Source organism: Bos taurus, chromosome 6, assembly GCF_002263795.3.
Source record: "Bos taurus isolate L1 Dominette 01449 registration number 42190680 breed Hereford chromosome 6, ARS-UCD2.0, whole genome shotgun sequence".
NCBI classification, from domain to species: Eukaryota; Metazoa; Chordata; class Mammalia; order Artiodactyla; family Bovidae; genus Bos; species Bos taurus.
The window spans coordinates 106,541,758-106,566,813 of NC_037333.1; the positions used below are offsets into that span (position 1 = coordinate 106,541,758).

The 25,056-nt window shown below is 43.1% G+C and overlaps 2 long non-coding RNA genes across 2 annotated transcripts; one reads left to right on the plus strand and one right to left on the minus strand.

Moving 5' to 3' along the window:
- Nucleotides 1-248: 248 nt before the first annotated feature.
- On the minus strand, nucleotides 249-7,508 carry LOC132345546 (uncharacterized). The gene is made up of 3 exons (XR_009494955.1): nucleotides 7,322-7,508; nucleotides 6,586-6,714; nucleotides 249-607 (listed from the first exon to the last, which is right to left on the minus strand). It is a non-coding gene; the product is annotated as an uncharacterized lncRNA (long non-coding RNA).
- Nucleotides 6,674-24,616, plus strand: LOC112447124 (uncharacterized). Its single transcript, XR_003035218.2, has 6 exons — nucleotides 6,674-6,763; nucleotides 7,470-7,573; nucleotides 11,023-15,934; nucleotides 17,982-18,117; nucleotides 23,749-24,021; nucleotides 24,444-24,616. It is a non-coding gene; the product is annotated as an uncharacterized lncRNA (long non-coding RNA).
- Nucleotides 24,617-25,056: the final 440 nt, after the last annotated feature.

The following is a 25,056-nucleotide window of genomic DNA, read 5'->3' on the forward strand; positions in this document are numbered from 1 at the left end:
GGTTGCCATTTCCTCCTGGAGGGAGTCTTCCTGACCCAGGGATCTAACAGTCCTCTCTTACATCTCCTGCATTGGTAGGTGGGTTCTTTACCATCAGTGCCACCTGGGAAGCCCAAGGAAATGGCAACCCACTCCAATAGTCTTGCCGGGAAAATTCTATGGACACAAGAGCCTGGTGGGCTGCAGTCCATGGGACTGCAGAGGTTCAAACATGACTGAGCCACTGAACACACGCACACACACATATGTATTTTAAAAAGTCACTTTAATCAAACTTGTGGTTGGGGGCTGGGTGTGGAAGAAGGTAGGAAAAAAGTACAAGCTTCCAGTTAAAAGATAAATATCAGAGGTATAATGTACATCATAATGACTATAGCTGACACTGTTGTATGGTATATAGGAAAGTTGCTAATAGAGTAAATCCCAAGAGTTCTCATCACAGAGACTTTTTTCTTTTCTTCTTTTCTTCCCTTTTGTTGGGTTTACGTGAGAAGGTGTCTGTTGGCTGAACTCATTGTCATAATCATACCACAACAGATGTAAATCAAACCAGAAGGCTGTATGCCTTAAACTTAAAGTGATGTATATCCATTACATCTCAGTAAACCTGGAAAAAAACAAAGTCAGTTTAAAGCCTCTCTTTGAAAAGCCTTAAGATTCAAATTTGCATTAGCTTCTAAAAAAAAAGTACTTTTCCTGCCTCATTCAATGAACCCCTGTAAAATCATGTATGATGAGGTTGTGCAGGTCAAATGGTATTTTCAAATATACCCTTGCCAAGTACTGGAGTCCTTAAGCTCCTACCAGCAGCTAAGCCCAGCGCAGATCACAAGTTCTTCAAAATAGGGAGCCACTTTGATGTCCTAAGTTGGTATGATTGCTTTTCCTTAAGAGTTCAAAGTGCCTTTGGGCCCACAGTCTGGATTTCACAACTCATTTGTGAGATGCAAAGTGAGACTGGCAGTGATTCCATTTGTACCCTGGGAGCCAAAGTCCGGTTAACTGATCTACTTAGTTCCCCACTACAAGCCCCAAAAGGGAACTAGAACCTCAGGCCGCAGCCCTGAGACTCTGTCACAAGCTTCTCTTGCCCCAAATGACTCCAGACAGATCTGGCCACTGGCAAGGATTGGTGTTTTAGCTTCTCTCTCTTTTTTGATTTTGGCCAGCATTCATTGATCAGTGATCAATATTCTTATGCTTAGGTAAATAAGAAAGTATTCACTGGTTATTTGTTCTTATTTAGCATCTTTGTTGCTGTTATAGTTGTTCACTCACTAAGTCCTGTCTGACTTTTTGCAACCCCATGGACTGCAGCACGCCAGGCTTCCCTGTCCTTCACTATCTCCCAGAGTTTGCTCAAACTCATGTCCATTAAGTTGGTGATGTCAACCAACCATCTTATCCTCTGTCACCCCCTTCTCCTCTTGCCCTTAGTCCCGGCATCAGAGTCTTTTCCAATCAGTTGGCTTTTTGCATCAAGTGACCAAAGGATTGGAGTTTCTGCTTTAGCATCAGTCCATCCAATGAATATTCAGGGTTGATTTCCTGGCTTCCCTGATGGCTCAGATGGTAAGGAATCTGCCTGCAATGTGGGAGATCCATGTTTGATCCCTAGATCAGGATGATCCCCTGGAGAAGGGAATGTCTACCCACTTTAGTATTCTTGCCGCCAGAATTCCATGGACAGAGGAACCTGGTGGACTACAATCCATGGGCTCACAAAGAATTGGACATGACTGAGTGACTAACACTTCCTTTTGGGTTAACTAGCTTGATCTCCTTGCAGTCTAAGGCACTCTCAAGAGTCTTCTCCACCACCATAGTTCCAAAGCTTCGGTTCTTTGGTGCTCAGCCTTCTTTGTAGTCCAACTCTCACATCCATACATGACTACTTGAAAAATCACAACTTTGACTATATGGATCTTTGTCAGCAAAGTGATATCTCTGTTTTTTTAATACATTATCTAGGATTGTCATAGCTTTTCTTCCAAGGAGCAAGCATCTTTTAATTTCATGGCTGAAGTCACCATCTACAGTAATTTTGGAGCCCAAGAAAATTAAATCTGCCACTTTCCATTTTTTCCCATCTATTTGCCATGAAAAAGATTCCTAGCCCACTGCTTTCTGTACTTGAATAGTTTATGTTTGCTTTTGTTATCTCTGGTTTTCTACTTTTCCTCAAATATATGATGGAAGAGAGGTCAGGAGAAGGAGAATTAGAGAGAGAGAGAGAAAGAGAGGGCTTGCTTCCTCGGATGACGTCGAGGACTCAGAGTCACTCTACCTTCCTGAGCTCAACCTGGTTTTATCTGTAAGGCTCCCCTGTACAGCCTCAGCCTTTCTTCCCTTAATGGCCATTTGAAACTTTCAGGTTAATAGCATGAATATTAAGGAGTCCAATGGGATTCTTTATAAGCAGAGGAAATTGGGATCAGGTTAAAAATCCAATTTTAATAAACTTTCCAAGTCTTGATTTAGATGATGCACTAATGGCTTTCAGTGCTGAATCACCTTAAAAGTCAATGTACTTTTAAAAGGTCCTTGTTGTAGAGAAAGCTGGATGGGTGTGTTTAATTGTAGACTGTGCATCCCTGTCTTCATAGAAAAGATCACGTGTATAATGGATGAGAGCAGATATGAAATGCCGCTGTGCACAGAGCTGGTTGGGAGAGGAGAGGGCGTTCGCTTTGAAAGATAGTTTTCACTCATTTGACCAAAACAAAGGGAGTGTGATTGCACTGTGTGAAAATGGTATCCTCAAATAACTCCTCTAATTTGATTGTGCTGAGGTCTAGAATTGTTTCCATTTCTTTTGACTTGCTAATTAGCTGGAGCAGAAGGCTTGTGAGAATAGAAAAATGATGGTCATATCCAGAAAATATGTAGGATTGTGATTCCTCCCAGCCAGCGCACCTGTCACCTGCCTACCCCACCAGCCTGTCCAACTCCCAGCCTTATCTGTGTGTCCTTGAAAATGACTCACGCCTCTGTGATTAATAGACTATGGGATGTTTTTTCTGAAAACAGGACTTTCATCCCCTTAGTAACACTGGATACTCATGGCACATGTGGTGACAAGTTTCCGTTCTAACTTTTGCCTTTATAGGACCTATCCTTCTCCTATATTGCTTTTGTAATTAATTAAACATTAAAATTATATGGCACGTCTACATCGCCATAAAGAAGCATGTGTGTGCGTCTTCAGTCGATCAGTTGTGATCTGACTCCCCATGACCCCATGGACTGTGTAGCCCGCCAAGCTCCCTTTGTCCATGGAATCCTCCAGGCAAGAACGCTGGAAAGGGTTGTCATTTCCTTCTCCAGAATATATTGATATTATTTTTATTTAAATATTTTATGAGGTCCCCCAAATCAGTATTTCTTGAGAGTTTAAAAGAAATTACAATATTTTTGAAAGGCCCTGAAAGTACCTTGAGATACAAGAAATCTCAAGATTTCTAATGGAGTGGTTGGCCCTGTGTTGATGGTGATGTTGTTGGCGATGAATGCTTAATTGATTCTGGTAAGGAGGTGCAGTGGTAAAGAATCTGCCTGCCAATGCAGGAGATAGATACATGGGTTTGATCCCTGAGTCAGGAAGAATCCCTGGAAATGGCAACCCACCCTAGTATTCCTGCCTGGAAAATCCCACGAACAGAGGAGCCTGGAGGGCTACAGTCCACGGGGTCACCGAGAGTCGGACATAACTGAGAGACTGATCACACAGAGTATGCGTGAAAACCGCAATTCCAGACTCATACTTCAAGGTCCATTTGTTATGTTGGATAAACAACTATAGAAAACATGCTGCTTTTATTTCTGGTCCTGGGTCAAGCTTTGCCCCAAATTACACACATCAGTGCTGCAGAAATTGCAATATTGCAGCCCTGAAGTGGTCCTCTTGTTCAAATTGTTAGACCCTGCTGAGTGCCAGAAAGACTTCAGGGCCACGGGAAATTGTGGCACTCTCTTTGATTTTGGGTTTGCAGGGACCAAAGCTGATGATGCTTTGATAAGCGGGTCTTGCTGATTCTCTCTTTTAGGCCTTATTCAAGGATCCTGAGAGGTTCAAACTCTGCAGGAGAAAAAAAAAAAAAGGATCTTTACCTCTCTCTAGCCCTGTCAGTTCAGTGGAAACATTTACTGGGTACGTCCTAGATAGCAGCCCGGTGGTAAGTACCTGGGTGGAGATGTACAGAGAAGAATAAAGTGTAAGCCCTAACCCCAAAGGGGTTCACAGATGTGCAGAAGAGAAAAATTACAATTCAGCCTGACGATTCTCATGCGCTCAGGTTCCCGGTGTACTAGGAAGGTCAACAGAACATTTGGAATGTGATTCTCACGCCCTTACATTCTACCCTGAACTTGCAGCTTCAAGCAGCCCTTGCTATTTCTAGCAGCTCTCTCCTCTCGGAGTCCCTGCTGAAGTCCTCCAGAGTGTGGCCTTATTGTCCCTGCAAACCGGCAGGGCTGCCTTCTCACTTCTGAGCCTTGTTTTGATTCCAGATTTAAAATAGAATCAAAACTATGAGAAAAGTCTTGAAAGGTGCTTGTGAGTTCTCTTTCTGACTTTTATAATACTTTTCTTTTAAAAGAGTTTGTAATGACACTCCAAAAGAGCTCGCTATATATATATATATATATTTTTTTTTTTTTTCTCCTTTATGGTAGTAATGTGTATTTTATAGAACACTTTGAAGCTCAGACAACTTAGCTCTAAAAGAAAAAAAAAGTTGATATTTAAAATGATCAAGTTGACATATCTCAATATATTGGTAACAATATTTATTATAAAATTTTAAAATGGCTACCTTGCAAATATGATACCTCAATTCTGTTTTGTATCTATCCTGTTACCATGAGAGACCTCACCATGGAAACAAAGTCTGACCTCCAGGACACAGAAGATGTCAAAACAAGTGGACCAAAGACGGTTTAGGACAGAGACTCGATGAAACCTGGTAAAGGATCTGCCTGGAATGTGGGAGACCTGAGTTTGATCCCCGGGCTGGGAAGATCCCCTGAAGAAAGGAAAGTCTACGCACTCAAGTATTCTGGCCTGGAGAATTCCATGGACTGTATAGTCCATGGGGTCACAAAGAGTCAGATACGACTGAGTGACTTTGATTAGATGAAACCATGCTTGAATTCCATGTTAAAAATGGCTAACTGGTACGAAGTTGGGAAAATGTATTAGACAGCATGAGAAATAAGGTGGAGGTATGAAGAGGTAAGCAAAAATCATGGCGTTTATTGATAAGATTTGTGCTAGGCGATCTGAATATCTCTTATCCTCGTTTTGCACAGACATAGAGCAGTTAAGGAGGTTCCTAAAGGGCATACAACCAGCAGTGCTGGATTTAGGACCAGGTGAACAGTCCTGGGTGTTCATTGGAAGGACTGATGCTGAGGCTGAAACTCCAATACTTTGGCCACCTCATGCGAAGAGTTGACTCATTGGAAAAGACCCTGATGCTGGGAGGGATTGGGGGCAGGAGGAGAAGGGGATGACAGAGGATGAGATGGCTGGATGGCATCACCAACTCGATGGACATGAGTTTGGGTAAACTCTGGGAGTTGGTGATGGACAGGGAGGCCTGGATGCTGGGATTCATGGGGTCGCAAAGAGTCGGACACAACTGAGCGACTGAACTGAACTGAACTGAACATCAAGTCTTTCTATGTTTTTGTCCTCCTGTCTCATGATATAATCTCTGTTTTCTTGCTTAATTTCATGTATTCACTTCATCAAAGAAAGAAGAGTCCAGTGGAGTTTATGGTCTATCTCTTCCAAATGAAGAAGAGATCAGGGGTTCTCGTCAGGCCTTGAAAAGATACTTACATTCTAGGAATTAACCATAAGGTATTTAAATCCCATATTCATGATACTGTTATAATCGCATTTAGTAAACTAACTCTAGGCTTAAAAGCTCAGTTCTCAATGTCATTGTTTTTTTCACCCTGCATACATTTATGATGAAGATGTATTGCTGGCAAACTTTATCTCACACTGCGGCCCTTGATTTCATGCAGGGTTTCAGATCTCGGCTCTGGTGTCTGTGGTCATTCATTCATTATTCCAGCATCATGTAGTTTTTAGTTCTTCGTCTGTGCCAGGCACAGGGGTGGGCCCTGGAGATACAGGAGTGGACAGGATAGCACTTCCTGTCATCTTAGAGCTGAAAATCAGGAAGGTGTCCACATATACTTTGGAGGGTTGAATGCCCTTCACAGCTCTTGCTCCTTATCTGGGCTCAGCCTGCCCTTCTGGATTCACTCTACCTGGAAGCTGTTCTGATTGGTAGAGACACTCTGCCTGAATAGGGAAGTGGATGGACTTGTGTGTCAGTGTGTATGTGTGTGCTCAGTTAATCAGTCGTGTCTGACTCTTTGCAATCCCATGGACTGTAGCCCACCAGGCTTCTCTGTCCATGGGATTTTCCAGGCAAGAATACTGGAGCAGGTTGCCATTTCCTCCTCCAGGGGAATCTTCCCAACCCAGGAACTGAACCCACATCTCCTGCATTGGCAGGCAGATTCTTTACCACTGAGCCACCTGGGAATCCCAGTGAATGGACTTACTTGTGAACGAACTGGGAAGTGTATCTTCAGATTATCCGTTAGTTCTGCCTTTCTTCCTCTTGAGAGCAAGATGCCTGTAGGAAATGTCCGACCTGCTCGACTCCTCTGCTGCCTCTTTGGGATCCACCTCTATGGGAGAGAGGTCTGTTCTGGCCCAGGGCTGTCTCTTCCCCCATGGGTAAGTGCCCAGTTCTGGGGTTCAGTTATGCAGCCCTCTTAGCTCTCATATGGTAAATTTCTGCAATCTCTTTTCCCTCAGTAATAAAGGACTTATTTAGCCGACGTCCATCTTGGTCTCTACGGCATGGGCATGGAATAGGGGTGCCATTTACAGAAGCTGATTTAAAATCTCCCAACTGATGAGCTCTTTTCCCCTTTACCTTAATTCACTTACTGTTCATGGGGTTCTCACAAGGCAAGAATACTGAAGTGGTTTGCCATTCCCTTCTCCAGTGGACCACATTTGGTCAGAACTCTCCACCATCACCCGTGCGTCTTGGCTGGTCCTACACAGCACGGCTCATAGTGTCATTGAGCTGAACCCCAGAACTGCCCGTAATTAGCACTCATTACGTACCATCCTGTGCTCTAGTTGTTAACCATGGCCAAGGTCAATGCCTGGGGTTATTGTAAGTCTGTTGGGTTCACAGTTTATACCTTTGAGGCCCTACTCATTCTTGGAAAGAGAACATGAGGTGAATTCTTCCAAAATAAACATTCAGGACATATGACAAACCTCAAGAGGGCAGATTCCAGATCCAGGTTGCCAGGGTTCAGATCCTAGATCTGCAGAATGCGCTCTGTGATCTCATCTGAGTTACTTAGCCTCAGCTTCTTCTTCTGTAAAATCATGAAAATGGCCCCCTTCTCTTCTTATTACGCAGAAAGTGCCTGGTACATAGTACACACTAAATGTGGCAATAGGCAAGTCCATGCGCGAGCAGGCAGCGACATCAGCCTCATGACAACTTCTTGGCGGATCACAATGGTGAGATGCTATCAATTGTGGTATAATCTCAGTTTCATAAATATTAAGATGTAAAAAATGTAAAGTCAGTGAAATGCAATGTTATTTCTTAGAAGCTTTGAAATGGCACCCCTACATGACGTATTATAAATTTTTTCTTGTAATTTTCACATGACCTTTGCAGTTATATGTTATAATAGAGAGTAAAGAAAGCCAAAATTGTGGAATCAAATTTTGAGGTACTTAATTAGTAAATCATTTAATCAGTCAAGAGATGGATACCACTAAGTTCTATGCATACGACAGCTGCTTCATGCATGATCAGTCGGACATGATCAGTCATGTCCGACTTCGTGTAACCCCAGGCTCCTCTGTCCATGGGATTTCCCAGGCAAGAATACTGGAGTGAACTGCCATTTCCTCCTCCACAGAATCTTACTGACCCAGGGATTGAACCCTAGACTCTTGAGTCTCCTGCATCGGCAGGTGGTTTCTTTACCACCACCACCTGGGAAGCCCTTATGCATGCGAAAGTATGTTCATCGTGTCTGACTTTTTGCCATCCCATAGACTGTAGCCGGCCAAACTCCTCGTCCGTAGGATTTTCCAGGCAAGAATACTGGAGTGGGTTGCCATTCCTTTCTCCAGGGGATCTTCCCACCCAGGGATCAAACCCACGTGTCCTGCCTTACAGGCAAATTCTTTACCAACTGAGCCACCAGGGAAGCCCTACCCTCAGAGTGTTTGATGGATTCAGAGAAAAAGATCAGCTAATCAGGCAACAGAATCGTTCACAAAGAGGTGGGATTTGGGCCACATCCATGTACCATAATGTTTGGTTTCAGTAGACGTTTCAAATGGCAAAATTCTCTAATGAATTTACTGAACAGATCAGAGGAGAAAAAAGCATACAGGCCACCAATGACACACAAGCGAGGGCTAAATACTGTTTTTAAACCTCCATATCCCAGTGTTAAGGGTTAAGCTAAATTTTGAAGTTTGCTTTGGCATTTGTTTTCTTATAAAGTAATACTTGTTCATTACAGCTAATTTGGAAAAAAATCACAGAAAACTAGACAGAGAAAAAAAGAAAACAATAATACCACTACCTGAAGGCAATTCCTGGATTAAGACTGGGTAGATAATAACTGAAATGAAAAACGAAATTGAAATCACGAGTTTGTTGTACTAGAGTATTTCTAAGTCTATAGCATTTAAAGTTGTTTATGTTTAACTTTATTAAACATAACATTATTGTATATTTGGATTTCTGATTTCTTAGGAAAGGGTGCAAACCGGAGCCTAGTCTCTGATTTTTAAAAAATCAGTTTTAGTAATACTTCAATATTTACTTTATATAGAAAATGACCAAATACATTCTTGTCTGATGACCCATGGAAGTCTGAAGAAGGGCAACTTGTCAAGCAATTCACTCTCACCCAGTTCTTGAGCCAGGAATGAAGAAGTGGGTTTAGATGGAAGAGTAGGTCTTTACCTCCAGGAGACTTTCAGGCTTCTTCCTCATCAAACATCCTCCCCCTCTTCCTTCCCCAAAGTCACCCCTTCTCCTGAATTTTAAAGTTAGAGACTAAATTTGCAAACCAGAATGTGATTTAAATACCAGCACGCATCACTATTCTGAGTCCCAGATCTTGTTTTCTACATTGCTTATACAAGTCATCCATGCCATTGCTTGGAGATGGAATTCTCTGTTACTGCTGAATATTGTGTGAGTGTTGGAAGATTCTTAGTCCTACTGTTGATGACGTTCAGGTTGTTTCCAGTTTAGGACTTTCCCAAATCATGCGTCTGTGAACATTCTTGTGTGTGTCCTTTTGGTGCAGAAATGTAAACATTTATGTTTGTTGTAAACTTAGGAGTAGGGTTTCTGCATAGTTAATCAGTATTTTTGCAGTTACACTCAATTATAGGCTATGAGATGATTGCTGTAACCCCCTGTCTTGTGCAACATAAGCCTGTTGCTTGTCTAGTTTGTATGTAGTAGGTTGTATCTGTTAATCCCATACCCCTAATGTATCCCTCTTTTATAAAACACCTATTCATGTCTTTTGCCCATTTTTCTATTGTCTTGTGTTTATTGATTTATAGACAATCTTTGTATGTTTGGGGCAAGTTACTATGCTTCTGTTTTCCTGCCTACAAATGTGAATGATAATAATGCCTACTTTACATCTTGTTGTTGCTAGGACTATATGAGTTAATGCATGTAAACACTTAGAACCGTATGTGGCGCATAGTAAGTGCTCCGTAAGCGTTTGCTTTTGTTACCGGTCAGGTTCCCATGGCTAGCACGTTGTGGACACAGAACTCCAAAGAGGCTTCAAACTCCCATTTACCAACACTGCCTTGCAAACCGTTACTTTGCAGATCCAGAAAGATTGGAACTCACCTTAGTCACCCCTGATTGGGCCCAACTAGGGCCCTGGTGGCTTAGTGGTTAAGAACCTGCTTGCAATGCAGGAGATGTGGCTTTAGTTCCTGGGTTGGGGATATCCCCTGGGGAAGGGACACACTTCAGTATTCTTACCTGGAGAATCCCTTGGACAGAGGAACCAGACAGGCTACAGTCCGTGGGGTTGAAAGGGTCAGATGTGACTGAGCGACATACCCAAGGCCCTAGTCATAGCTTTAGAGGAAAATGCTGGTTGTCATTTTATTATAATCACCACACTGTTTTTAAAATATTAAAATTGTGTTTTTCCTCTGAAGAGAACAAAGTGGTTTTTGACTGGAAATTACTGAAGTAGCGGTTAACTCACTGCCATTTTATGGTGCATTTGGCATGTTGATTCCAAGATTCCAAAAGTTTTTATAGAATGACTTTGCATCAGGAGGTTGAACACACACATGCAGACACACAAACAAAAAAAAGGAACTCCCCAAACACAGGAATTAAATGTATTTGAAGTTATGCAGTGGAGCAATGACGTGTTTTAGGCTCAGGGCCCCTCTCTGCCTCAAACAACTTCTCTTGGTTCACCAACCACACTTACGAAAAAAGGACATTTCTTTTCTCCCCATTTGGGAATTAATTTGCCTCTAGTAGCCAAGGCAGTAGAATTTCTTATAAACAAACAAATCAACAAACTGTAGTCAGCCTGCCTTGGCTCCTTCCATTTGTGAAATTTTTACAGATAAATCAAATTCATTCTTTTTTGAGGAGTGAGGCATGCAGAAGACCATAATTTAGGCCTTTACAACCAAAAATGACAATCTTTCATTTATTATTCCTCACAGAGAACAGCTACTAATATCTTCCTTCTTGGTCCCTTAATTAAATTCAGCTTCTTATATTTTTTTTTCCTGATTCACTCTGTTTCATTCCTGGATTAACCTAGTTCTTCATAGTTGTAATTTCTCAACTGTTAAATTTCATTTACCTTATTTAAATTTCTGGAGATTTTTTTCTTGAGTGGAAAGTTTGTTTATTTTTTCATTTCTCTCCCCAGGCAAGAAAACCATCTCCTTTAGACCAGAGTTAACTAAATTATAAACATCCACACTGTATTATTCTATATAAGTATATGTGTAAATATAGAATGATTTTGGAAAGGAACAGTGATTGGCCTAAGACTGTCAAGAAAACAGTCTTCTTCATCCTTGAAGCCCCTTCAAAGAGTTACATAGTCCACAAAATCTTGTTCTCTCAACTTCTACAGACTGAGTTCAAGAATAAAGTGTGTTTTTGTCCCTGATATTGTTCTCACCTTGAAAGAAAAGTTATGACCAACCTAGACAGCATGTTAAACAGCAGAGACATTAATTTGAGAACAAAGGTCCATCTGGTCAAAGCTATGGTTTTTCCAGTAGTCACGTATGGATGTGAGAGTTGGACTATAAAGAAAGCTGAGTGCCGAAGAATTGATGCTTTTGAACTGTGGTGCTGGAGAAGACTCTAGAAAATACCTTGGACTGCAAGGAGATCCAGCCTGTCCATCCTAAAGGAGATCAGTCCTGAATGTTCATTGAAAGGACTGATGTTGGAGCTGAAACTCCAATACTTTGGCCACCTGATGGGAAGAACTGACTCATTTGAAAAGACCTGATGCTGGGAAAGATTGAAGGCAGGAGGAGAAGGGGATGACAGAGGAAGAGATAGCTCGATGGTATCACGGACTCAATGGACATGAGTTTGAGTAAACTCAGGGAGTTGGTAATGGACAGGGAAGCCTGGCGTGCTATAGTCCATGGGGTCACAAAAACTGGGACACGACTGAGCGACTGAACTGAACTGAACTGATTGCTCCCACCTTCCTGTATAGGGTTATACATACTTGACTGTTGCTGTGTCATTATGTGGCAAGACTGTACTTTTTGGTACAGTCCATGGACATTGGCATTGGCCATGTGATGTGCTTTAACCAATGGGATGTGAGTAGACAAGCCTCATCTAAGAGGAAGCTTTCAATGACATCACTCTTGTTCTCTTGTCCTAAGTTCCTTCATTCTGGTTCCAGAATGAACATGCACATGGCACCAAGCTATGGTCTCCTACACGGGCCATCAGTAAGAACTGACTATCTAAGGCTTGGAGGTTGTTGAATACTTCTTGTCACTGAAACTGTTTATTAATTTGTTTTATTCAAGATACCTTTCTTGAAGACAGGGAATGCACTTGCTTTGTTGGTTATGTACATAATTTGGTGCTTGGCTGTCGGCAGAATAAATGTTTGTTGAATAACTGAATGACTTGGTGAAGCTCTCCAGTGACAAACATGTAACCTCTTCTATGGCAGCTGTGGCTTTTGAAAATGTTTCTCATTCTGAGCAGAACTCTGATCCTCCACGATTTCCACTAAGGGTATCAGTGCTCTTCTTTGGACTCACATAAAACCATCTCATACCTGTCCATAAGACAGCCCTCTAGGGTTTGAAAACAGTGCTGTCCACTATTCAGGAATTCGTTCCTTTTGGTTTATTATCTTTCATGCTTTCACCTCCTCAGCCTCCTGAGAGGTTCTACTCTTTCAGTGCAGAGATGGACTCGTGGGATTCCCAGGTGGCTCAGTGGTAAAGAATCTGCCTGCCAATGCAGGAGATGTAGGTTTGATCCCTGGGTTGGGAAGATCCCCTGGAGAAGGGAATGGGAACCCGCTCCAGTATTCTTGCTGGGATAATCTCATGGACAGAGGAGCCTGGCAGGGTACAGTCAATGGGGTTGCCAAGAGTTGGATACGACTGAGCGACTAAGCACGATGTACCCATGTCCCCTCCAGAATGTGAGATTTGGCATCAGCACCAGTCTTAGTGTGTGGTCAGAGCAGCCCAGAGTGAGAAAGGGTCGTCTCCTCTGGAGTAATCGCCCATCTGGACTAATTACACTGCGTCTAACAAAGCCTTTGCTGTTCTTGGCAGCTTCATCACACTGCTGACTCAGACTGAGTCAATCAAATCCCTTAAGCCTTATTCACAAGTCTTTATGACCACATCGTGCCCCGACTTGTGAGGTAGGTTTAAGGGACCCAGATGTCAACCCTAATACTTTTCCTTGTTAAATTTTTACCTCATTTCATCTGGTTCGTGGTTTCTGTCTACTTGGGAAAAGGAAAGCTTAGATTTCTGGGAATGGAAACTCAGCTATTACCCAAGAGAAAGGAAACAACCTTGTGTCGTCAACTAAAGAATGATTAGAGAGCTCCATTGTCTGGTCCAGCAGCCTGTACTTAACTGTGTGATGTTGTTCATTGCCAAGCATGTGGTGTCTTCTCTGAATCTGTCAAAGAGAATGGAAGAATACTGAGATCCAGCAACAAATAACACCTCTATTTACGGGTGACAGACTCGAAGGGACTTCCATGATCCCCACCTTCTGATAGTGCCTTTGCATGATTCCCTCTGCTTGAGTGCCTGTGTGTCTTCTAACTTGCTTCAGATCACTAGAATATGGCAAAGGTGGTGGAACATATGTGCATGCCCTTGGTAACATTACATGAGACTGTAACATGGTCTTTCTAGAAGGCTCTCCTAACTGGCTCTGAAGAAGCCGGGCATGTCGTGAGCTGCCCTGTGGAGGAAGCCACATGATGAGGAACTGAGAAGAGCTTCTAACTGAGGTCTGTCTCACAGCCTCAGTTGTGATGCTGCCAACAGTCACGTGGCCCTGGAAGAGGATTTTTTCCCCAGGCGAAACTCCAAGTGAGACTGCAGCCCAGGCCAACACCTTGGCTGAAGCTTTCAAATGAGACTCTGAAGTGGAGAACCCAGCAAAGTAAGGCCTGGACTCCTGGTCCACAGAATAATGGTGTGTGTGCTCAATCGTGTCCCACTCTTTGCGACCCCAACTGGCTCCTCTGTCCATGGAATTTTCCAGGCAAGAATACTGGAGCGAAACAATACAAATATGCTGTTTTAAGCTGCTAAGTTTCTTGCTAATTGTTACTCAAGGATATGTAGCAGGATATGTGCTAATATATTATCAAACCAAATTCAGTTGGAAGCCCAAGCCATCATGAAACCCAGAAAACACACATCCTTTGTCTTTTTTTGGTGGGTTAGATTGACTTATAGAACCTTTTGTGAACCCTGTGTCCCATATTACCATGACATTAGAAGATCATCTTAATATCCAACCTCAGATAATAAAGAATTTTTTTCTGGTATTTGTCCAAATGATCTTCTGCTAATTCATTTCATTCAATGGTCCTCTCTTCTGTTTTCCTGCCTTTGAATTCCTTGCTTCTGCACCCAAGTCTGATTTTGCTTTCTGCACTCTGATCTCTTAACTTTGTTTCTTCACTGGATCAGGGTTCCTGGTTTTGCTGCCTCCTAGACTTTTACTGAGAGGTGTCTCCATCTAGTTTCTATTATATCTATGTCTTCCGGGTCTAGTTCTCCCAGGTCTCCTGCCAAAAGAGAAGCATCTGATATTCTAGATCCTTACTGGTAAAAAGCCTTCAGGCAATAGTGTGAATTTCCACACAATCTTAGATATGGCTGATAGCAGTGGGGTCACCTCAAACATTTTATTATTTTCACTTGAGTTCTTTTACTCTTTGAACATGAATCTTGTCATTATCATCATCATAGTAAAACTGTGTACATCTTCACATATGAAAAGGAAACTGTGACTACCAGGGTTTAGCTCAGAGTTGTTTGTATGTATATTCTGATGGCCCATTGGCATGTCCCAGCCATACCAATTTGTTTGTTCCTGCAAAAGTGCTTGTTGTCATGACTCTAGCTTGAATCCTGCTTATAATATCAGAGACTGGATACTGGGGCCTGAGGAGGAAGCTGATGATTGGGCATTTGTGTTTGTATCAGCCATGCTGTTTTTACATGCAGTTGAGCTTGCCAGAGATAGGAAGGGCTCTGGATTTCTTTAAACCTAATGCACTTTTTTTTTTTTTTTTTGGCTGCACTGGGTCTTAGCACATGGGATCTCTAATTACAGCATTTCAGGATCTGGTTTTGGACGTGCATTGAGAGCACAGTCTTCACCACTGCACCATTAGGGAAGCCCCCCTCATGTACTTTAAATACCATCTCTATGGAGATAGAGAATCGAGAAGCCCAGATTCTACTCAGCCAGGCTTGTTCTTTAAAAGCAATGGGATCTTAGACGTGACTTTTCAGGTTCAGGCAATTTCCCTCAGTGTATCGCTGTAGAAGAAAAACAGGCTACGAGCAATTTGAGTCATGCCTGTTAGATGGCCTTAGAATAATAGAGAGATCAGAAAGGAGACTGAGCTAACCACTCATTCCAACCCTTCATTTTGCCAGCAGAAAAACAGAAACACAGAAAGGTCAAACGCCTGGATCAAATTTCTGCAGTTAATTTATGGCTCCATCCAGACTTGATTTCAGACAAGGTAGCCATGGTGTTCTTTAAAAGGCTGTAAAGAAACTAAAGTCCAGAGGAGAAAGTCAATCACTTCTAATTACTCAGAGGGGAGGTGGGTGAGAACACACGACACCAGACCTGAAAGGACAGGCACACAGATCCAGGGAAGACCATTGTCCATCTCCTGTCTAGACTTTGAGGAGTCTTGATAGCAGGCGGGAATGAAAATAGTATCCCCTAAGTCGAGGGAGACCAAGGTCTAGGAAGGGAAGGCGTCAGCTCTGATGCTCTTACCCCAGGGATCCCATGTAGAAGAAGCAGACCTCTTAGACAAAGTTTTGATATGATAGGACTGTTTATTTCCTTGTTTCTGTTCCTGAGCATTCAGCAAAAGGCATATTGATTTTCATTATTTTTAATTCCAGCCTGGCCTCAGCTGTATGGTGGGGAGTTAATAGAAAGGTCTTTTCTGTCTGGGCCAGGGTATCTGAAGAAGATTACAACCCTCTGAGGCCAGCAGGATGGTGGTAGCAGGAACCAGAGAGGGGTGCAGAGCAAAGGAGAATCTGAAAAATGAGGTGAGAACTTCAGCATCAGGTACTTCTTCCGCTAAGACATTCTCTTTTAAGTGTCCACTTTGGAAGGACTTTTCTTTTTCGCTTGTAATCCATTTAGGGCCTAGATTGAAGGTTGCTTCTATTAACCAGGTCTCCAGAACTGACCATCTACTCCCTCAATTCCCTCTTCTGCAGCCTCACAGCCTTTAGCTGGACATAGATGCCTCTATCTGTCATCTGTTTTGTTAACTGTAAGGGGTCTGTCTGTCCTACTAGATGATCATCTTTCTCCAGGAAGAGTATCTTTTTTTACATGCCCCTCCTCTAGACCCCACAAAAGGTGGCTAAAACGGGGATTTAAAGGTGGCAGATAATCATGAAATAAGGCTTTCCTGGTAGTTCAGTGGTAAAGAATTCATCTGCCAATGCAGGAGACACAGGTTCATTACTGGGTTGGGAAGATCCCCTGGAGCAGGAAATGGCTACCCACTTCAGTATTCTTGCCTGGAAAATCCAATGAACAAAGAGGCCTGGTGGGCCACAGTCTATGAGATCGCAGAGTTGAACATGACTTAGTGACTAAACAACAATAAATCATGAACTACATAGTCTCTTCGGAGAAGGCAATGGCAACCCACTCCAGTACTCTTGCCTGGAAAATCCCATAGACAGAGGAGCCTGGTGGGCTGCAGTCTGTGGGGTTGCTAAGAGTCAGACATGACTTAGTGACTTCACTTTCACTTTTCACTTTCATGTATTGGAGAAGGAAATGGCAACCCACTCCAGTGTTCTTGCCTGGAGAATCCCAGGGACGGGGAGCCTGGTGGGCTGCCATCTATGGGGTTGCGCAGAGTCAGACATGACTGAAGGGACTTAGCAGCAGCAGCAGCAGCAGCAGCAGTGACACATTGAGGTAAGCCAAGAGCCTCTGAAGTCACATGACCTGGACTTGATATGTGGCTCTACTGAATGCTTGCCTTGTATCTTCCACCAGCATCCTTGGCTTTTCTGTGCCCTACTTCCTTAATCAGTAAAGGTCAATATTATCAGTACCTGCTAATTGGGGCTGGGGTGTGTTAAGGGAGTTGTTTCATGAAATGCTCTTAGAACAGTGCATCATCAGGCATTTACAAAGCATTCCAATAATAGGGTGTCCAAGATGGTGCTAGTGACAAAGAATTTGCCTGACAATGCAGGAGACACAAGAAATGCAGGTTGGATCCCTGGGTTGGGAAGATCCCTTGGAGTAGGGAATGGCAAGCCAGTCTAGTATCCTTGCCTGGAAAATTCCATGGACATAGGAGACTGACAGGTTATAGTCCATGGGGCCACAATGAATTGGACACAACTGAACTAACTCCCGTCCACCCAACGGTAGACCATATGCACTGGGTTCTGTAGACCAACTCTATGCCTAGTGGCATCCCACCAGAGCATGGCAGAGCAAGCTGGGTGCTCCAGCCCGGCTTTGTCAACTCTCCCCAGTTGTCCCCTCCCCCCGGAATGACCTCCCCTACTGTCAGCTGTCCTCTTCCCGACACTAGGGATGTGTCCCAAGGCCCAGGTGTCCTTGTCTCAGTTTCCTTGTTTTGACTCTGCCTTGGGTTTCCCAAGGCTGTACTGTAGAAACATCAACCACTCTATAGGCATCCATGTCCCAACAACCTCCTACTTTATTCAGTTTAAAGAGGGTTAGGATTTGTGTTGCATCTCTGAGTCTACATGATGACCACACTGGGGATTCTAGATCTTATTGTCTGATATGTTATAATGGAGGGAGGGTCTTGGCCTCTAGTGCCTCAGGGTATGCAATTCCTGACCGAGAATCTCCTGTCCTTTTCTACCAGTTTATTGATTGGGTGAGGGATTTCCTTTGGTAATATAGGTGAGTGATAATTAGGTGAATGAATACCTGTGGACTTCTGCGTCAGTCATTCTCAAAATGTGGTCCAAGATCAGCAGCTTCAGCTTCACCTAAGATTGTCACGAATACAAATTCTAAGACCCCAACCAAGATCTTCTGAGTAAGATACTCTGGGAGTGGGACCAGTGATCTGTTTTGTCACAGGTCCCCCAGGAGACTCCAGGAGATGCTGGGATGTATCAAGAACCACTAGTCTCACCCTTGAAACCACCTTTATCTGTGATGATACCACAGATGACAAGGGAAATCCTGCTAGGAATCTACTTCATATCTTTACCAGGTAAGAGACATTAAAATGGTGTTTCACAAACTTTCATGATAACAAGAGTCATAAAGCAGAACATGGTAAAAATCAGTCTCAGCTTTCACCTCTACTCTCTGATTTATGCCTTCTGGGGGCAGAGTTGGGGAAGCTGGGTTTTTAACCAGAGTTTCATGTTAAAATCTTATCTGTGAAGTTTAGGAAAGTATTCTTTTTTTTTTTAATTTATTTTTTTATTGAAGAATAATTGCTTTACAGAATGTTGTTGTTTTCTGTCAAACCTCAACATGAATCAGCCATAAATATACATGTATCTCCTCGCTTTTGAACCTCCCTCCCATTTCCCTCCCCATCCTACCCCTCTAGGTTGAAACAGAGCCCCTGTTTGAGTTAGGAAACTGTTCTTGAAGGTGGGAGTGGGGGCTGTGGTCTGGGTGGAATTTTCCCACCTGACATGTTGGAGATGAGTGTTGAGGAGTCAGGAGCTGTCAGAAGAACCGATAATTATCAATTTTTCATTCTTTTTGGCTCCATGAAGTGGAAAAACACAGCTCTGGAGTCTCTACAGGAGCCTCATGGAATGTCTCTACTGGCATCTTCATTTGTCCCTGGAAATCACAGCCTCTGTGTCTCTTGTGTTCGTTTCCCTGGAGTCCTGAGCCTTTGCATGATGGGAAAATGAGAAGGTCCTCATTCCCAGGGTGTCAGCCACTCTGAACAGCCTTCTTTCGACTCCTTACCATCTGCGGGCATTCACTCCTGTGTATCCTTTTGTTCTGACTGCCACTCTTTTTCAGGGAGGTCTCCAGCCTCCCTGGATAATAGTCCTGTGATGAAAGAGTTTTTACCCACTAGAAACTTTCCATCACTCTAAAGTCCAAAATCCTGATGCAGCCTGGTCTTGCCCACTGGGCTCAGGTAGAGACCTCTTACAAACACTAAAGACTGAATTCAGAAAACTAAGTTCATGGCATCCAGTCCCATCACTTCATGGCAAATAGATGGGGAAACAGTGGAAACAGTGAAAGACTTTATTTTTGGGGGCTCCAAAATCACTGAAGATGGTGATTGCAGCCATGAAATTAAAAGATGCTTACTCCTTGGAAGGAAAGTTATGACCAACCTAGACAGCATATTAAAAAGCAGAGATGTTACTTTGCCAACAACAGTCCATCTCGTCAAAACTATGATTTTTCCAGTGGTCATGTATGGATGTGAGAGTTGGACTATAAAGAAAGCTGAATGCCGAAGAATTGATGCTTTTGAACTGTGGTGTTGGAGAAGACTCTTGAGAGTCCCTTAGACTGCAAGGAGATCCAACCAGTCCATCCTAAAGGAAATCAGTCCTGAGTGTTCATTGGAAGGACTGATGTTGAAGCTGAAACTCTAATACTTTGGCCACCTGATGGGAAGAGTTGACTCATTTGAAAAAACCCTGATGCTGGGAAAGATTGAAGGCAGGAGGAGAAGGGGATGACAGAGGATGAGATGGTTGGATGGCATCCCCGACTCAATGGACATAAGTTTGAGTAAACTCCAGGAGTTGGTGATGGACAGGGAGGCCTGGTGTGCTGTGGTCTGTGGGGTCACAAAGAGTTGGACGTGACTGAGTCACTGAACTGAACTGTGGCAACTTAGGTGGAAAGGGTGATTATTCAAGGGTTTTTAGGGTTCATAGAAATGACAAGAGGAGGAAGACCAGATGTAGAAACAAGTGATATTTAGGGACAGCTAACCACCAAAGACTGCAGCACAAGGTACTACAGATGTGTGTGGGCTGGCCTGCTCAGGCTGCAACAGTGATGACTATGACCTCTATTCCCACATAAGTGCATCGTTCTCTTAAGATCCAAATTGATTGCTGAAATTGATTACCAACTTGTGGAGCCCAGTCCATGTGTTAGCGTCCTACTGACCCAAGACAGAACAAGAAGAACTATTTTGTTTCTCCTTGCCTAGTGAGGGATTGGGTGTATCTCCCCAGGACTCCACCTAATAGGAAGTTCTCAAATAACAGACTGAGGGTGGTAGGAAAAGGAGGCTGGTTGTCCCAGAAGCAGAAACAGTGTCTACTATGCAGATGCTTCTGCTTTGGACAACACAAAAATTTGGGGAAAAAAAAAGTTACACAATTTTAAAGGCTTTCTTGAAATCAATGGTAGCAAATGGTCTTCCCTTCTCTTTCCTTTCCTTCCTTTCCTGTCTGGTTCTTCTCTCTCCTCTGACCCATGTCTGTCTTGTTGTACTGGCAGCAATGTTCTATTGCTCAGTATTAGACAAGTTCTAAATCCTTGGAGGTAAAGGTAGAAAAGTAATATTCTGAATGGTGAGAAAGGAAATTATGTTCATGGAAATTGCTAAATTAAAACTACCAAGAGTTTATTATCTTGTTTATGGATCAATTTGTGGTCCTTTTTGTCATTCCACAGCATACTAATATTCATTTTAAAAATAAGTCCTTAGCAAACACACTGTATAATACAATACTAATAGTAGAATCTAGGTTTGTGTGTATGGGTGCTTACTGTAACATTCTTTCAAATTTGTTGTGTGTTTGAAATTTTCATTAAAAAGTTACAGATAACCAACAAGGACCTACTGTTTAGCACAGACTGTGTGTGTGCAGTTGCTCCGTTGTGTCTGACTCTTTATGACCCTATGGACTGTAGCCCACCAGGCTTCCCTGGTGGCTCAGCTGGTAAAGAACTTGCCTGCCAAGGCAGACGACATGGGTTCAATCCCTGGGTCACTATAGAGCTGAGTCACTGGGTTATACACCTGAAATTAACACAGTGTTGTAAGTCAGCTATACAAATACAATGCAAACACAAAAGTTGCTCAGTCGTGTCTAACTCTTTGCAACCCCATAGACTATACAGTCCATGGAATTCTCCAGGCCAGAATACTGGAGTGAGTAGCCTTTCCCTTCTCCAGGGGCTCTTCCCAACCTAGGGATCGAACCCAGGTCTCCCGCATGGCAGGCAGATTCTTTACCAGCTGAGCCACCAGGGAAGCCCCAAATCAGCTATATTTCCATTTAACCTAGAATTTTCCCTATGAATATTTCTGTTTTTTGTTTAATCCAGAATAATTGTGGAGAAGGCTTATACAGAAATACATTCATTTCAGCTCTATTTGTAATAGCTTTCAAATTAGAAACAATCTAAATGGGATGAATATATGATGTGCACACTTTGTGGTATACTATGCTTACAAAGCATTTAAAGTTTGTTTGTTAAAAACTGAAGTGAAAAAAGAACAGTGCATAAAATCTAATCATAATTACATGGAGTAAATTAAAGGAACAGAATCTACCAACAGAAAACAGAGGAAGTGGACACACAACATTCTTCCAGGGCTTTGTTTTAAGTGAGGATTATTGATGATTAAATTTAAAACACATTTTTGTTGGTCATTTCATGCATTTCTTTAATTCCCTTAATTTTCAGTCAGAACATGCATATATTTCTTTATACCCAAATAAAATATGCTTCTGTTAACAGTAACAATAAAATGCCCTTCCTGGGGCATGGGTTTTTTGTGCTTCACTTTGCACTGGAGTCTTCTGAAATGGCCACCCTCTTGCTGAGATCACCATGAGGTCACCAAACATCCTGGGAATCAAATCCAGTAGGCATGTCCTTCTCTCATCTTACTAAACCCTCCAGCAAAATGTAATATGGTCCATCAGTCTTTCTTGACACCCTTGTCTACCATTTTATGAAACACCACTCTCTCCTGGGAACAAGCTTGCTTCTCTGCACACTCTTTACACTTGCCTTCTCTGTTTTATTGAATTGTTTCCCCTCTCCTGCTTAAGCTCTAAATATTAGCATGCATACGTGCTCAGATGCCAAGTCCTATCTGACTCTTTGTGATGCCATGGACAGTAGCCCACCAGGCTCCTCTGTCCATGGGATTCTCCAGGCAAGAATACTGGAGTGAGTTACCATTTCCTCCTCCAGGAGATCTTCCCAACATAGGAGACTGAACCCACGTTGCCTGTGTCTCCTGCCATGACAGGCAGATCTTTACCACGGAGCCACCTGGGACGCCCTTCTATTTAAAACCTTGTTACTAAAGGACCCCATCAACTCCCCTCTCTGTCCTGACACCTTGTTGGTTTATGGCTTCAACTCACCTTTTCTTGTGATTGCTAGTCTAACTGTATACTTGACAGCTCCATTCAAATCTCTCTCAGATATTAGAAACTTAGGTCCAAAATGGAATTCTTTATTTGCCATTCTAACATGGAAATGAAATGAAGATCAATGTGTCAACTGATACAGTCATGCATGCATGCATGCTAAGGTACTTCAGTCGTGTCTGACTCTTTGAGACCCTGTGGATAATAACCCTCCAGGCTTCTCTGTCCATGGGATTCTCCAGTCAAGAATACTGGGGTGGGTTGCCATGCTCTCCTCCAGGGGATCTTCCCAACTCTGGGAGCAAACCCAGGCCTCCTGCTTTGCAGGACACTAGCGCAACCTGTAAATCAACTATACTTCAATAATAAAAGAGTATACTTTAGAGCCTGCATATTAAAAATAAATTTACAAAATTTACATGTTGTTTACAACGCATGCACCTCACTTTGGACATGGTTTAACGAAAGTTGTCTCACAAGGTAAGCATATTGAATGGTGTCACATGATGGGAATTGGGAGAGCAAGTTTGTGACCCTTTATCCCTCACCATCCTCACCAGCACGTTGTTCTGGAGGAGGGCAGATTGCTTCCTTTTTTTTCCCCTTTTTTTAATTTTTCTGATCATCCCCACCACTTCTCTGAGCTGCATTCTCTTCTCCTGTAAATAAGGCACAAATGGTAACACACAGGAGAGAAATGGAAGCATAGCGATTTGCATACTCTAATTAAACTGCTGTATCAAGAGCCTGCTTTCTTAGGTTACACTGGGATGGAAACAAAAATGTGCCTTTCATTCAGAGTTTGGAGCACTATCCCCGGGACCTGGAAAGAATAAAATAGGCCAGGAAGGCTTGTGTGCCTTACAGCCTTGATGCAGCTGGTGTGCTACAGGGCTCAAGGGCAGGGCACCCCCGTCACGGTTCTTAGTGGACTGGCCTTTATCTCAGGTAAGTGGGGCCTTTCCACTTGGCTCTCTTCCCGACAGGTGTGCAGAGAAAGATGAGAGCTTGGCCCATGGGTGAATGATTGCTTTTCACCCACGGAGTTCATTTTCATATTTGAAATGCTGCATGACCTGGTGGATGGAGCCCTGAATTGGAAATCCAGGGTCCGTGGACTTTGGAAGATCTTTGCTGCTCACACCGAGGTGAAGGCTTTAACAGCTTAATGCCTGTGTTAACTCAGTCACTATTGTGATTGCTAATTAGTAATAAAAATGCAGAAAATGTACCCAGGGTTTAAGTTTAGAAAGTACTTTCACACACAGAGGTTAACCCTTTTCATCTTTGGGTTCGCATCAGCAAAGAATGGCTGAGTGGCTTCTGGCGTCCGGTTTTATAGGAACTGGGAGAGCTCTTAGGTGTTTTGTTCTTCCTTCTCTCCATATTCATTCTGTAAAGATACTTTAGGTAATGAAGCAGATTTGATCCTGGACCGCATGCCTTCCTGAATCATAGAATTTGAGACCTGGCTTTTTCTTTTTCTTCTTTTCTTTTTTCAGTAAAAAAGACAAAAACAGTATAAATAAATGAGTTGCTGCTACTGCTGCTAAGGCGCTTCAGTCATGTCTGACTCTGTGTGACCCCATAGACGGCAGCCCACCAGGCCCTGCCGTCCCTGGGATTCTCCAGAAAAGAACACTGGAGTGGGTTGCCATTTCCTCCTTCAATGCATGAAAGTGAAAAGTGAAAATGAAGTCGCTCAGTCGTGTCCAACTCTTAGCGACCTCATGGACCGCAGCCTACCAGGATCCTCCGTCCATGGGATTTTCCAGGTAAGAGTACTGGAGTGGGGTGCCATTGCCTTATCCCAAATAAATGAGTTAGTGAGGTCCAGAGAGGGGAAGAGAGTAGGTAAAGGTCACTCAGCCTGTAAATTACATCCTTAGAAAATGAGACCTGAAGCCTGGGAAATATCACCTTCTGGGACCTAAATGTGATCACGTGTGTGAAAGGGGCTGGATTACTTTGCATCTGTCCCAAGAGTGAGGGAGGAGATATAGAGGCAATTTAGGAGGTGCTTTCGATTCTTTGGGGTCAGTAAAGTGATTGCAAAATGGTGGTTGATGAGACATAAAAAGAAAGTAAAAATGGAGACATGATTACAATTGGGGTGATAGGTTAAAATTTAAATTAAGCACACTGAAATGGAAATAAATTAAAATAAAGTATTGATCTTTTTAAAATAACTTCCCAGGTGGTGCAAGTGGTAAAGAAGAATGAAAGAATGCTTTGCTTCAGTGTATCCGACTCGTTGCTACCTCATGGACTGTAGCCCGCCAGGCTCCTCTGTCCATGGGTTTCTCCAGGCAAGCATACAGGAGTGGGTTGCCACGCCTTACTCAAGGGATCTTCTAGATGCAGGGATCCAACCCACATCTTTCACTATCTCCAGCATTGGCAGATGGGTTCTTTTCCACTAGCTGCTGCTGCTACTGCTGTTAAATCACTTCATCGGAGTCCGACTCTGTGCGACCCCATAGACGGCAGCCCACCAGGCTCCCCTGTCCCTGGGATTCTCCAGGCAAGAACACCAGAGTGGGTTGCCATTTCCTTTTCCAAAGCATGAAAGTGAAAAGGGAAAGTGAAGTTGCTCAGTCATCTCCAACTCTTAGTGACCCCATGGACTGCAGCCCACCAGTCTCCTCCATCCATGAGATTCTCCAGGCAAGAGTACTGGAGTGGGCTTCCATTTCCACTAGCACCACATAGTAAAGAATCCACCAGCAAGGCAGGAGATGCAGGAGACTTGAGTTTGATTCCTGGGTTGAGAAGATTCCCTGGAGGAGGGTGTGGCAACTCACTCCAGG